Below are 14,916 nucleotides of genomic sequence, written 5' to 3'. Positions count from 1 at the left end.
GGAGTCGAGGACTAAGACAGTAGACCATCAGAAGATCTTCCTCTGCTGGATTCTGATGACATATTCCGCTCCTTTTGCAACAAGTTTAGTGGCCTTTCTATATAGTACATATTCCTAGCCAGAGAGTCAAGGCATTCTATGCACTGTTACTTTGCCATGCCCCTTAGCACTTTGTTGTGCTAGCTCGAATTACCATAAACTATTGCCGACTGTGATTTACTTGGACTTTTCCCTATGCAGATTAAGGAGACTTTGTCTTTATGCTAATCATAGCTACTGCTGTGATTTCTCTCACCCTCTCACTCATTTAGACATTTTGCTACTGTAACTGCCCAGAGTACTCAGTTGAGTCTCAAGAACTACCCGTTCTGGGATGTTTGATCTTTTCTTAGTAATCTGACTTTGCTTCAAGATTCTATTTGCTCTTTTCAAGAGGAACTCTTTATGGGTTCATGTTGGGATAGTATAGGTCCTTTACATTAGAATAGGGACTATATTCTGAATGGAACACACCATTATTTTCTAAGCCTATTCTAACCAATCATTTTGATTATTACTGTAATTCATCTGATCTGACTAACCTTAATAAAAGAAACCAAAATATTGACTAATCACTTAACGAGAAAATAAACTTTGTATAGTTCACCAAACCTCTCTTTATTGGCTGAACATAAAATGCAAAAGAGGATGTTGAACTTCCAGGTTTCTTAAGTAAGTTTGGAGTGACGTTACTTATGGAATTTTTTTTTAAACGTCCGGGCTCACAACTGCTTGGAGTTCATGGTAATTCCGATCTTTCTTCCTTCCTAAAATATTTTAGACAGTGGTCCTAGATTGTCAGCGCAGGTGCTGAAAGGGTTGTAGGTTTTCTAGACACAACAGGTGAGTATTTCAGTTTTGGAGGTATTCAATTTGAGGTGGCTCTAGGTCATCCATTGGTAAACAGCCCAGAGATTTGTGATGTTCTAATGTCCTTTGGGCTTTCACATTTCACTAGTATCTGCGTGAGAGCTTCGTAGCTATAGCTGGTGAAGTCAAAACCACTGAGCAGATCTGGTGACGATTTCATGCAGATGTCGAAAAGCATGAGTGAGATGATTGAGCCTGAAGGACTCCGGTCCCGATTAAATGCTGTATGGTTTAGAAGAGAATGGAAGACTACGTATCATATTTATTCTGTTGCGTAGATACAATGTGATCTAGGTGAGAGAGGTGCCCACTACTCTGGCTTCCTCAAGTCTTTAGATTAGTGTGTCATGATCCACTGTGTCAAGGGAGACTAAAAGGCCCAAGAATAGAAGGACCGCAACCAAGTTCTGGTCTCCTGTGTCTTTCAGGTAATCCCAGATAGAAATAGGAGCAGATTCAGTGCCTCTTCCAGGACGGAATACAGTTTAGAAGTCATAAAGCATGAAGTGTCTTAAATGAATTGTGACATCTGGACACAGGCTGCTCTTTCCATAGGTTTATATAGTGTAAATTCCTACGGCAACTTCATAAAATCACAATAACCCAATGCAATTCTAGTACAAGGAGAGACAAAGACAAATTTATATTTAAAAGTATAAAAATGATTATTTATTGATAATGATATATTCCGTAGTTCATCCTTAAAACTAGAACAGACCACTTACACGCCACATCCATCTCATCATTCGTACTCAACAGTAATAATATATACTAATACAGGTATGATCAACACCTGAGAATTCATCAGTCAAAGCATTAAGTACATATTCTGATGTATTTTATATCTCTATCACAATGATTGTTTGGACGTTTTCCATAGATGAGCCTTGTATATAGGCTTTTAATGCAAAGGTATGTATCTGTGTCGTGAAGTGGCATCAGCTCCCGGGTGGTTTCAATGCATGTTTCGGCATTTGAATGCCTTCTTTCGGAAAAGCCACCTCAGATACAGGTACTGTCTGTGTTTGCCCAAGAATAGTCTGTTTGTTATGAGTCTGTTGTTGTCAGGGGTCTTGAGAGTCAAGGTTATGTTTTCTTTTTTGTAACAGGCATATTTATGCCTTTTTAGGTCTTCTAGGAAAACTCTTGTTGTTAACGAACTTTTCACTGGGCTGTCCACTGAAGTTGATAGTAGAATGTTTGTGAAGATTTGAGGTGGACAACGTTCCTGTTCCCTTTGACAAGATCCAGAAATTCAGTTGGTGATAGTTCCATGAAGGAGCATAGAGGCTGTTTGCGCATTTCCCTGGAGGGTTTTATTACAAATAGGTTGGGGCTGTTGTTTTTTTTGTCGTTTAACCACTTGGCTGCTAAGGCTTTTCCCCTCCTGTGCTGACATTTATTGAATCCCATTATACATGACGAGTTCACCTTGTCATGAGCACAGCTCCAGTGTGCCTCATGACGAGCTCACCTTGTCATGAGCATGCAAGAGGTTAAGAAAGAATTCAACGGAGGAGGAGCTACGCTAGCAACCAAGATGGCCGCTTAGGCTCCCGGCTCCGCCGACCTCCGTCCACCGCCTGATAACGCTGCTACAAATCCTGAATTTACACCCTGCCTCCGGGCGTGTGAACTGCCGAGTTGTACTTTGGAGCGATCCCGGGAATCTTGCCGGCTTGGTGGACGGAGCTACGTCGAGTTTTAGTTTGGGGCCTACACCAGCTTGTGAGCCGGGGACTCAAGTACTGGCCCAGCCGGGTTCTAGTTCAATAACATCGGCCGTGGGTGATCGATAGGGTCCGGTCCTTGGATCTGGAGAACTTTCTTTGCTCGATTTTGACGGCGGTTGTTTCTCTGGCCTACAATCGATGGAGGGTTGACGAGGCACGACTGTGGCTGTGGGCGGAGGTCCCTGACCCGGAGACCCGGTTCCCCGCCGCCGGTGTTTGCCGAATCGGAGTCTTCGCTTGCGGTACTGGAGCCTGGACTGTGGCCTTGGTGAGCCCTCGGTCTCCCTCCGTTACAGTCCGTCCCAAATTTGCCGGCTCCCCCGAGGAAACCCGGTGCCTCTGGGGGACGCGAACATGGTCGACTCGGAAAAATATTTGGTGGGATGGACTGAGTCTGAACCGTCGATTCGGACTGTACTGGCAGCTATTGGGGCACTACATTCCCATGTGGAATTCATCGTCCAGAAAATGATTGCGGTCATACCTAGACATGGGCAGGAAGGACCGGACCCGGATTAGTTTCAATATCCTGTTTTGCCTATAAAACCCACGGAGGTCCCCGTAGCGGCAGTGTGCCCTGTGCCACGAGCGGTGTCGGAGCTTCATGGCAATGTGATGGCCGACGACTGTGTACTCGATGCTCACTATGGTTTGCCAAGCCCACCATCATTGCTTACTGTGTTTTGATCGAATGGTGCTTCCCTTCCGGACACACTTGGTGGGAACGATCTACGGTATGAAACAGTGTTTTTCCCCTCTCCGACACCTTTACTACGATTGCAGAGACAACGTTGTCGTGAGCTCTTGTCGATGAGGGTCGTCGTTGATACCGACAGAGTTCCCAGTGACTTTAAAACTTTGCCTCGCCTCGGAAGGAACTTTACTGAACTGTTTCTGCATTTTGACTATCCTGTGGAGACGCCAGCCCGTCCGGAAGGGGCTTGCACGACTGATCGGAAGGGTCAAGGATGAGACCGGTTTCGTTTTAATATTGCTTCTTGATAGAGTTGTGTGTTTTATTCTGGGGGATCCATGTTGCTGGCGGGGGGAGGGGGGACCGGGGGCCCGTACTGAGGTGTCCTCCTCCACATTTACTACCTTAGTGTTTAGTTAGATGGGGCGACAGGCCCACTGCTAGTTGGGGATAGGCGCAAGCCCTATGCAGGGGTGCAGGGAGGGGGGAGGGGTGTTAGTCTTGTTCGTGTTTGTAGTTTTTATGTTTGAAATCATTTAGAATCCTGATATGGGTGGTCTCATTGCGGCGCACATTTGTGTTTTGGGGTGGATGGGTTCTGGTGGGGGTATTATTAGCATAAGTTAGTCAGTTGTTGTGTAACTCATTATTGTATTCGGGATGCGACTGTAGCCTCGTACCATTTTACTGCGACACCCCTCCCCCCTCCCTCCTGCTGCTCAATGTTTATCCTGTTTCCCGGGGAGGTGGGGTTAGTGGTGGGCATTTGTCTGATTATCCTGAATGTAGTACGGCCGCATCCCCGACATGGCTTATGGGTATGCTTTATTGATGGTTCTTCGTCCACTAGGCCCTGTATGTATATTGCTTATCCTTTCATCTCGCGATGTAAATCACCTGTTAATTGTTTTTCTTTTTCTTTGAAAAATAAAAAAATATATATAAAAAAAAAAAAAGAATTCGACATGACTACTTTATTTGTTTAATAATTTGACAGTTTGTCATAGACTTCTTGAGAAAGGAGATTGGTAGCTTCTGTGCATTTTGGCATACGGAATGCTGCGAGTATTTTATCAAAATCTTTATTGATACACTTTTCATTGGGATTCCGCTGGAACAGTACAGTTTGTTTGCTTTTTTGATTCTGTTGTGTCTCTGCAGGAATATCTTGTCTTGGGGGTGATTTGTTTTGAGCCAGTCGCATTGAAGCTTAGCAATTTATTTTGTGATCGCTTTTTAATTCTTAATTTCATCTAAAAGGTGTGTTATCTTTTGTTATGTGTAGATGCTTTATAAATTTGGAAATCAGAGGAAGATGCGTTATTAGCGGACTCTCTAATACAGATGGTACACTTCCTTGAAACAAAGGGGGTTATTCTCCAACCACAACATAAAGTTATGCACTTTGTGTTCTTTTTGGAGGCAAAGAAATGTATCCAAAGACACCCGAGTAGAAAGACGGGACAAGGAGCAACCTTTCTAGTTAATCCCTCATTTTAAAGGCCATGTCAGCCTTTTTTTTAGGTCATCTGCTTGAATCCCTAACAGTTGGTTAACGGCAAGATTGATATCCGGTTTAAAATGAAGGACTAAAAAAAAGTCTAAATCTTACAAATGAGAAGACACAAGTGATGGTAGTGTCGTAAACTATTATTACCATGTTATACATCAAGTTCAATACTAGGAGATAGAAAGAAGGTTATTTCAACTTTAACCCACTTGGCTGCTAAGGGGTTTTCCCCTCCCGTGCTGCAGATTTCATGAATCCCATTATACATGACGAGTTGACCTTGTCATGAGCACAGATTCAGTGTGCCTCATGACGAGTTCACCTTGTCATTAGCATGCAAGTGGTTAAAAAGATTAAACTATGATCTGATTTCTCTAGGACTACCCGCCGAGAATAGTCAATTCTGAATCTTTAGGTTAGCGACTAGGAACAGAAAAATCTAGTTAATGCACTTAACACGGGATGATCATTTATTATAAAAACCATGAGAAGATCTAAATCTATCCTTCCATATGAATCTTAAAAGGCCTTGAGTGGTGACTTAGTTGAATTAGCAGTGATGTTAACAGCCTTACACTTAGTATATTGCTCATTAGTTCAATCTGGAAACAATTGTTTTCTATCCAAAGGGAAATTTCATTTGTGTCTCTGCTGAAAGGTAGGAACAGGGTATATATGAGGGGGTTTACCCAAACATAGTCACTGGGACCTGGGTTCTGATAGTACTAGGAGGAGGGGGTCCCAGTGTGAACAAGAAATAATAAACACAAATCACAAACTAGAACTCACAAAACAATTAATGTATCCACACTGTTTAATTAACAATGGGATAAAGTATATTCAATATACAAAACAATTTATCATGAAATGTAAGATGGTTGCGCAGTGCCCAGGGGGAGGAGAGGGAAAGGAAGTGATAGTCAAGTGAGGATGTGGGGATGGAAGGAATTAGTGACAATAAAATCAGTCAGTTGATAACACTGTATTGACGAATTAAATGCAAAACAAAATAGCCAAAGGTTCAGGCATTTGAATGAAATGGCATACTTCACAAAGTACAATTTTTGTTACAATGGTGGCGTGAAGTTGACACAAAGAAAGGTGGTTGTCGACGTTTCGACCCTCTAATATATGCAGTGATATGTTGAGCCCTTGCTGTGGGGTCTTCTTCAGGAACAGAAAGGATGGGGCAGGCAACCTGATAAAGATGTGTAAAGGGAAACTATATTATTCCAAGGGATATGAATGGGCACTGCGCAACCGTCTTACATTTCATGATAAATTGTTTTGTATATTGAATATACTTTATCCCATTGTTAATTAAACAGTGTCGATACATTAATTGTTTTGTGAGTTCTAGTTTGTAATTTGTGTTTATTATTTCTTGTTCACACTGGAAAGGTAGGAACAATCAGATATGCTGGAGCATGGATATCTCTAGGACATACATCTCCGAGCAATAAGATGATGCAATAGGCTACTTCATTCTTAAAAAACGTATAATAAAAGAATAAAAAGGCCCAGCTCACTATCCAACACCTCATAGCTCAGTCAAAGCATACACCAAGGCTCTGTCCTTTCACGGACAGAGTTCCTTTATATGGAACCCTTGGCCAACCTATTAAAAAATGCTAAAATGTCATTCCACTTTGACACTGAAGAAAATACATCAAGATCTCATCAGAACTACTGTGCAAAGTCTGACTAAAATAGACTCCTGGATTTCTACTCATCTCTTTAAACTCAACCCCCTCAAGACTTAAGTTTCTACAAATCATCTCTTCGCCCCACCACCCAAACTGCTCAATAGCTGTCCAACAATGCATCTACAACTGCGCATTATTGTATCACACCCGAAAAATTACAGCAAATTCAAAATATTTCAGCTTCGCACTGGATAAAAAAAACTCAGCCTTCAAACCACAAATACATTCTCTAGGTACGGGAGCACAATATTAATTGAGACCACGGAGAGGCATTACACTCCTCCTACCAGAGGAAGATTTCAAACAGGTGATCCAATCACTTGCATTAACAAGAATAGAATATGGCAACTCCCTTCGAGATGGTATTGCCGAAACCCACCTAGCACCTCTCAAGGCAACTAATTATGCAGCAGCCAGGCATATATCAGAAGCAAGAAAATGCAATCATACCCCTAGGTATTCCAATCTAAAGCGGCTATCCTCGGAAGCAAGGATACAATTCTAGCTAGCATGCATGCATTACCTACAAAGCTCTGCACAAAGGCACTACAAACTAAACATATCTGGCTGTCAACATGCTCACAGGAGGTCAGATATTCTAGTAACAGAAAGCCCAGAACTCAAGAAAGTACCAGTCATTTCCAGGAGGAGAGCCTAAACTCTAGAACGCACTACTCCCCTCAATACTAACGTTTACCTCCTATAAGGCCTTTAAAAGGGAGGTGAAATATTTCCTTTCCAATGCCACTTCTCCTGTAACAGAAGTTCCTGTAAATCCTATAGCTCTTTTGCTTACTACACAAGTTTACTATTGTAGATGGGTTACATCTATCCTTCACCTACCAAGGCCAAATGTACACTCTCCTTTCAAGAGACTTCTACATTCTTTTCTTGAAGTTCCTCTTCATGTTCATGTCCACGGATTTATTAACCCATACAAGGAGCCTTTACCTAGTTAGGAGATGAAAGGGAAGTGGATGAAAGGGAAGTGAATGAAAGGAAAAGAAAGACCCGTTTTCGTTTTCTAAATATTCTTTTATGGCACATTTCATGTAATGTTGTTGCCTCCTGCCAATACAGCACCTGCACTGGCCTGGTATAAATCATAAAGAATCTTTCCACCAATATATTTACAATTGGGGCATTTTTCACTGAGAAATTTATTTGAGGAAATTGGACTCTAGCCCTTGCTCAGGGAAGCTTGAATGGACAGGCGTTTGCCCTCTGCAAGAGGTCTGCCTTTTGCTTCCAACCTCTCATCCAGCACCTTTTTGCCGCATCTAAGGCAATCTTGCAGATATTGTGCTGAATAAGTATATTAATGTTTCAGAAAAATGTGAGGGACGAACAAAAGCTAAACTTCCCAGCTCTGGGTGGTCAGGGATTTCCAGGCGTTAGTCCCATCCATAACATCCAGCACACTGTAAAAAAAAAAAAGATATTTAATTCCAGCCCCTCTTCTGAGGTCTGGGCATCTATAAGGAATCAGTGTTGGAACCGATAAATTAAGGATTACTAGCACATGGTAGAGGGTAGTAAAGGACACTGAGCACGCTGAACTGTGAGTGGAGGAGACTGCACTGGCGCAGGTACACCTTACACAGCATTTCTGCAATGGGGCAGGGATCTGGACCTTAAGGGTGAATTTGTTCAGGCTTCCAAGTATTCCTTCAAGAAATCGAAAAAGGATAAACTAATGAAGGAATGCAAAATCGAAAGCAAACAGCTAGAGACCTGAGGTTCAATGTGTGGCTGGCAGAAGTGTTTCTTTTTGTAAAAACATTTTATTAAGTGTCTTATATGGTTCCAACAGCCAAGAAACCGTGCGACGCCATACAACATGGTGAACAGATAACAAGGCACAATGCTTTTTGCATAATCCCCAACCATTCACAGAGGTCCTAAGAAGGTGTAAGAAGGGGAGTACTAAAATAATGTCAGTGATTCGGATCACCAAAAGTCAGAATTTCTGTGTTGAGTGTATATCTATAAGCCTCGGGCTGAGCTATGGAGACCCCTCTGCAATCAGTCGATCACTCCCAGGCTTTAACGAATTTTTTAAGGCAACTCCATGCCTTATATCCATGGGCGTAGGAAGTGTGGGGGACGCGGGGGACATATCCCCACAGATTTTCTAGTGGGGGGGACACGGGGGACAAGGGTGGGGGGGGACAAGGAGACGAAATAACTTACCCTCGCTCTCCTATTAGTTGCTGGGCCATTGACACGTAACAATCACTAGTGCTTTGACGTGCCAATGGCCCTGTACTGGACCTGTGACTTTACCTTTTGTGTGCTGCAAAGCTCCAGGAATCATTTCACACCTCGTTCTCGCTACCCCGGCTGCCTGCAGTCTGCACTTCAGGACAAATGGAGAGAAGTCGTTTGTTTATTGCTGTCTGCATCCTGCCCTTCCCCAGCACCGACCTGACCTTATTCACACTACCTGCGCAATTCAGTCACTCAAAGGCTACTGTTCTGCTTAAATGTTTATTTTGAGCAGTTGAAACTCACCCTGGAACATTAAAACAAATTAGCATTAGTCGTAGTCTAAGCACACATCTGAGTTACGTTGTGACAGATGTGTTAGTCTGTCCTAATACTTACACAAATAATTGAAATACCACTATTTTGTCTTATTTATTTTATAGCGCTACTCAACCCCATTCAGGGTGTTGGAGCGCTGTACATCACTCATACACATTATACTTTTAACAATAAAACATGTGTGTAAATCCTTTTACAGGATGTGTTACATAAGATAGTGAGCGTTACAAGGTGTAGGAGTCACATGTGCTCTAATTAATAGGTTACGGTGCAATATTCGAAAGATTACAATGTATGAAACGCAAGCACTTAAAGGATCTCTGTTAAATGCAGTAACCCACTTACCCAGCGACATAAAATAAAAATCTATCATCTGTGTGTCACATGATGTGCTTTGTCGGAGACATATTAACCCTCTATGCTACTCTGATTAAAAACTGGAACTAGACAAAATATTTTAAAATGCAAACTTAGTAACCAATTAAGCAGAACAGATTTACTGCCACATTTCTCCTTGTTGTCGATTTCTTTCTGGTAGAGTTTGAATTAATAAATGTCTAAATGGAGGCCAAGATCTTGCGCCGGTGTTGCGTCACTTTTTTTGACCCAGCTGCAACGCAAAATCGTATTTGTTAAATATTGTAATGCGCTCACATGTACTCATGATAGAACCACTTAACGTATGAGGTCATAGAATCTGATGTCATTTTTTGTAAAATCACTTCCTGCGAGGTCATGTGCGATGTCACACACTGTGACATCACTTACAATGACACATAAAAATCCTTCAAAATAATCAGGTAAGTAGCACAAATATACACTGGTTTCCATGGGGGGACCAAACCATAAACTAAGAAAGTGGAATGCGAACAACAAAGGACAACAGAACTTGGATCAGAAGACACAGAGTTGCTAGGGAGACAAGGAACCACCCAAGGTAAGTACCCAGGAACCCCACAGAGGCTGTGGGCAAAGTGGAAACACAGCTGCATGCCCAATGGAAGTCAACGGAGAAGTCGCAGTTGCAATTTTAAAGAAGGACCCTTCCCAGAGGACCCCTTAGAGAATCTTTGTAAGACTGGAGATGCCCTGGGAACCAGGTTACTTGCACCAGAAAAGCCGGGTGCATAGGGGTGATGTGACATTGGAACCTGCCTTAGACAAAAATGGAAGACTCCAGAGATGATACCTCTGGGGAGGCCTTTGAAGGAGTTCAGTGGAATCCAAGAGTGGATTTTTGAGGAAGAGAACCTGCAATTAGAGGTGACAGTCTATGCCACTCAGAAGTGACCAGGAGGCATGGAAGCACAAGGCCCACCGATGACGGGAGGTTGAAGAGTGAAGACTGTGACATTGTTGATGCAGCTATGAGAACCAGGCAGCATTGAGGAAGACCAGGAGCCAAGCAAGAGCTGTCCCATATCAGGTTTTGGTGTTCAGGTGGTCGGAGTCTAGTGGGAGCAGAAAAAGCCTTAGTAGCCGCAACTAGCGTGGTGAGCAAAATGATGCAAACATTGGGACCAGCAAGGTCCAAGAGACTCAACAAGTGTAGGAGAGTCAGAGCAGGCCAGTGCAAGCAGGTGAGCCCACTGAAGCAAAGGAATATCCTCAAGAGGACCCACAGGCCAAAGGCACAGAAGTTGCAAGAGGACCTCAGGCAGCTCACCAAAGATGGAGACCCACGGTGCAGAGGATGCAGTGAGGATGCCGATTTTTAAGGGATGAGGTGCTAGAACCTGGTGCCTCTTATAGCCTGAAGATTTCTAGAGTGCAGATCCAACAATCCTTGGCAATGGAAAGTCAACATGGTGCACAGGGGTCTAGTCCCAGCAGCTTTAACAAGGGATAATGTCCTCACAATTTCAGAGAAGACAGGTCAGGCCTCTAGGGAGCTGCAGAACCACCACCTGTGTTGCTGGACCTTGGGAAGCTTCGTTGCGGTGCCTGCAGATGTAGGGAAGTGACTTCTTCACTCCAAGGGAGATCACTTTGGATGTCCTTGATGCCCACAGGCCTTCTGGAGAACCTGGATGAAGCACAGAGACAGAAGACGCAGAAGACTTGAAGAACAGGGAAACCAGGAGCAGCAAGAGTCTTCCTTGATGCACTCTCAGCTCCAGTCAAAGTCTGAAAAAGTCCAAGGGTCCAGATGTTCGAAGAATGTTTTGGTTTCAGAAGTGAGTCTTGTTCAATGACGAATCTGAGGACCCACCCACAGGGGAGCCCCTAGGGAAAGAGTTGGTACAACTTTGTGGTTCCTCTCAGAAGAGGGGCTGGACAGAGGGGAGGATACTCCCCTGTCCTTTTTCGAGTTTCGCACCAGAGCGAGAACCAAAGGTTCCTGATCTGGCTCAAACTGGAGTATGCATGGAAGGCATCAAATCTGCCCTTCAAAGCAGTCTGGTGGCCCTGGAGGGCACCCCATCCCAGCCCAATACACTAAGTTCTGTCTAGGAGGTGGTCACACCGCCCAGTGACAGAAAACCTATTGTTCGACCTTTCCCTGCTTAAGCTCAGCTCAGCAGCAGGAGGGCAAAATCATATCTGTGGTTGACAGAAGCACTAGCTCGCTGGCAGACCCTGAAATGCTATTATCAGGAGTCTGTCCCTTAAGGAGTCCCCCAGTACATGGGATCATACTTCCAGCACTGGAATGGGTTGCTGGGGTATGATTCCATGATGTTTGATTACTCTAGGTAATATCCTTTTAGAGGGACAGCATCCGCATTTGCTTGATTGATCTGACTGGGCACTGTTGCTGGACCTCTTCAAAAAGCCCTCTAGTCCCCTCCTTTGATAAACTGATACCAAATATGACCAAGTTCAGTGCAGCGGTATATAGTTAGATATCTTGTAATAACCGATGTCCACTATATACCTTAAAATGGCTGACCACACTTACAAAGCCTGGAAAATCGTCTCTGGGATTTGTATTGGTGACTTGCTCATCCTCAAATTTGTAACCAAGCACCCTGCCTACCATAGGGGTGACTTAAGTGCAGTGACCTCAGATATAGAGAAACTTATATCTGTCATGAGAGGTGCAAGCAACATCTCACAAAGGCTGCAATGGCAGGCATGTAGCTGGAGTTTAAGTGGCCTCTCATAGGTGGCACATGCTGCACCCCACGGGAGCGCCCTGGGTACCTTAGTACCATACACTAGCAACCTACCAGGGTACACCAGTAGCCAATTGTGAATTTACCAAAGTACTTACCAGAGCCAATTTCGGGGAGAGAGCACAGTTGCTGGGGTCCTGATTAGCAGGATCCCAGCAGACTACAGTCAAAACACGTTTACACCAGGCAAAAATTGGGGTTAACGATGGAAGCAGATCCTACTTACCTACACAACCCCCCACCAAATGTAAGGACATGAGATAGCCTTCCCCAGTTGAGTCTTCTTTTTCCAAGTAGAAATATCTGGAAAGTCCATCTGCATTGGCATGGTTACTCCAAGGTCTATGTTCCACTGTATAGTCAATCCCTTGTAGAGAAATAGACCACATCAAAAGTTTAGGGTTTTCATCCTTCATCTGTTTAAGCCATAAGAAGGGATTGTGGTCTGTCCGAACTATGAAGTGAGTGCCAAAGAGGTATGGCCTCAACTTCTTCAAGGTCCAGACCATAGCAAAGGCCTCCTGCTCAAGAGCTGGCCATCGCTTGTCTCGGGAAGTCAACCTTCTGCTTATAAACGCTACTGGTTGATCATGGTCCTCTGCATTAAGCTATGACAATACTGCACCTATCCATATCTCAGAAGCATCTGTCTGGACAATTAATGGTTTGGAGTGGGACCCACTAACATTCCCTGCTTCCTCAGCAGCAGCTTGCTGTCTGAGTTGTTCAAAAAAGGGCAGGCCTTCTGCTCCAGACTCAAGGCTTCCCTGGAAGGAACCGTGCCCCAGTAGCTCTGCCTTATCAGGGCAAAGCTCCTCTGTGACAAGGTTCTGCGATCCAGCCCCCTCATGAGGCTGATTCGTACTGGGAGACTTAGAGGAGGATAAATATTAACCCTTCCTGCTTCTTCTTTTGGGAGCAGGCTGGTCCATTATTCTCAAGATCCAGGGCTCCCCTAGTGCCTAACGTCTTGGACTGAGCTCAACTGACAGCAAACACACAGACTGAAATTCTCATATATTCTGCATGTGTCAATTACTCCCCGTCAGACCAGGCTGACGTTTCCCAATCTTTGCCCAGTAGGCAATCCACAGGTCGGTCTGAGGATACCACAACTCTCTTTGGACCAGTTACCCTTCCCCAGATGAGATTAACAACTGCCATGGAATGATCTGTCCTGCCCATTGATGAGAGGCTGTTGTCTGTACTTGCCCAAGTTAGAGGGACTTACAATAAGGGTGGCAAGCTCAGTGCCACCATCACAGACTAAATCAGTGTGAGTGGCTGTTCTGACTAGGCCAGAACACACTTCAGTACCCAAGGTTAACTTAGCTAAACTTTTGGGGGCACTACTACTACCAGTGGTATTACTAGGGGCACTTGAAGGTTGAGGGGTAGTAGTAGTCGTATTGGTGCTAGACTTAGAGCAATTGGCATCACTTTGCCTGTGGCCTTTTTCCTTACACAAATAGCACCAAGGCTTTGTGTTAGAGGAGGAAGAGGAATGGGTACTTACCCAGAGGAAGATTTTTGGGGACCTTCAAAAGACTCTTTTTTTCTTTAGATTTCTCCCCATCTTTCGCCTAGGCCTTAGAAGCACCTTGCCTCTTCTGATCACGACCACCATGAGACTTTTGTTTCACCCTGGTACAGACCCACATGTCTGCCATCTTTCCCAAGTCTTGGGTAGAGGTCAGATCCGAGTCCACCTGGTACTGGTGCAGGTGCTGATTTTAAAAGACACACAGATGATGGACGGAATGCAGAGCAAATCAAACATTCAACCCCAGTCATTAGATCTGGGTTAAATCCATCATTCCTTTGCTCACCATGCCACCCCAGTTTAGACCTAGCCATATGATAATCAGCCTTGACTCTGTGCCTCATGGGACCAGTCCTGCCCAAACTGCCAAGCTAGTCCTCCCTGGACTGGAAGCAAGCATCCTGGGACCAGTTTCGGGGCATAACCCCTCATCAGCCAGTAACACAGTGAGCAGGTGCAGATTTTGACAGTTATTAAGGATAGCTCACTGATACGTATATTGTACTGTCCCTCATAATCATGCACATTACTTCCCTGAAGCAGCCTTCTAGAGCCTTAATAGCACTATCTACAAAAACTACCCAGTCTTGAGTGAGTACCTTCTGTGTGTCCCTAAATTTAACCCTGTATTGCTCAGTGGTTAACCCAAACCCATCTATGAGGGCAGTCTTCAAGACTTTGTAATTGTCTGTATATTCTTCCTTTAGAGTCATGAGTGTGTCCCTACCTTTGTTAGTAAATGAGAACCACAGGATAGCTGCCCTCTGCCCTTGAGGAACCTTCTGAACTTTACAGGCCTTCTATAAAGCAGTAATCCACTTATGAATGTCATCACCCTCCTGGTAAGGAGGGACTATCCAGCTCAAGTTCCCAGTGTCAAAGGACAGTTCCCTAACTCTAGGTGCACTAGTGCTACCACCATGGGATTCTAATCTCACATTTTTCCTAGCCCTCTGGACTTTTAGGGTTTCCTTGTCTTGGACGAACTGTTCCTACTAGATTCTGAGCAGGTAGTATTCCGTTTCTGAAGAATCTTCCCTCTTGCTATAGATGGCGGTCCATATTGAAGTGGCAGAGGAAGTAGAATTAAATGAGGAGGACCTGGACCTCCCCTGACCACTTTGTACTCTCCCAGGTGGAATAAAGGGGTCCTAC

At 44.2% G+C, this 14,916-nt stretch overlaps 1 protein-coding gene across 2 annotated transcripts in view; it reads right to left on the bottom strand.

Moving 5' to 3' along the window:
* Positions 1 to 14,916, bottom strand: part of KLHL3 (kelch like family member 3) — a 574,547-nt gene that overhangs the window by 452,178 nt on the left and 107,453 nt on the right. The gene's annotated exons all lie outside the window — the stretch shown is intronic.

The sequence above is a fragment of the Lissotriton helveticus genome, chromosome 7 (genome assembly GCF_964261635.1).
Source record: "Lissotriton helveticus chromosome 7, aLisHel1.1, whole genome shotgun sequence".
Lineage (NCBI taxonomy): Eukaryota > Metazoa > Chordata > Amphibia > Caudata > Salamandridae > Lissotriton > Lissotriton helveticus.
This window is presented reverse-complemented; position numbering and strand designations above follow the sequence as displayed.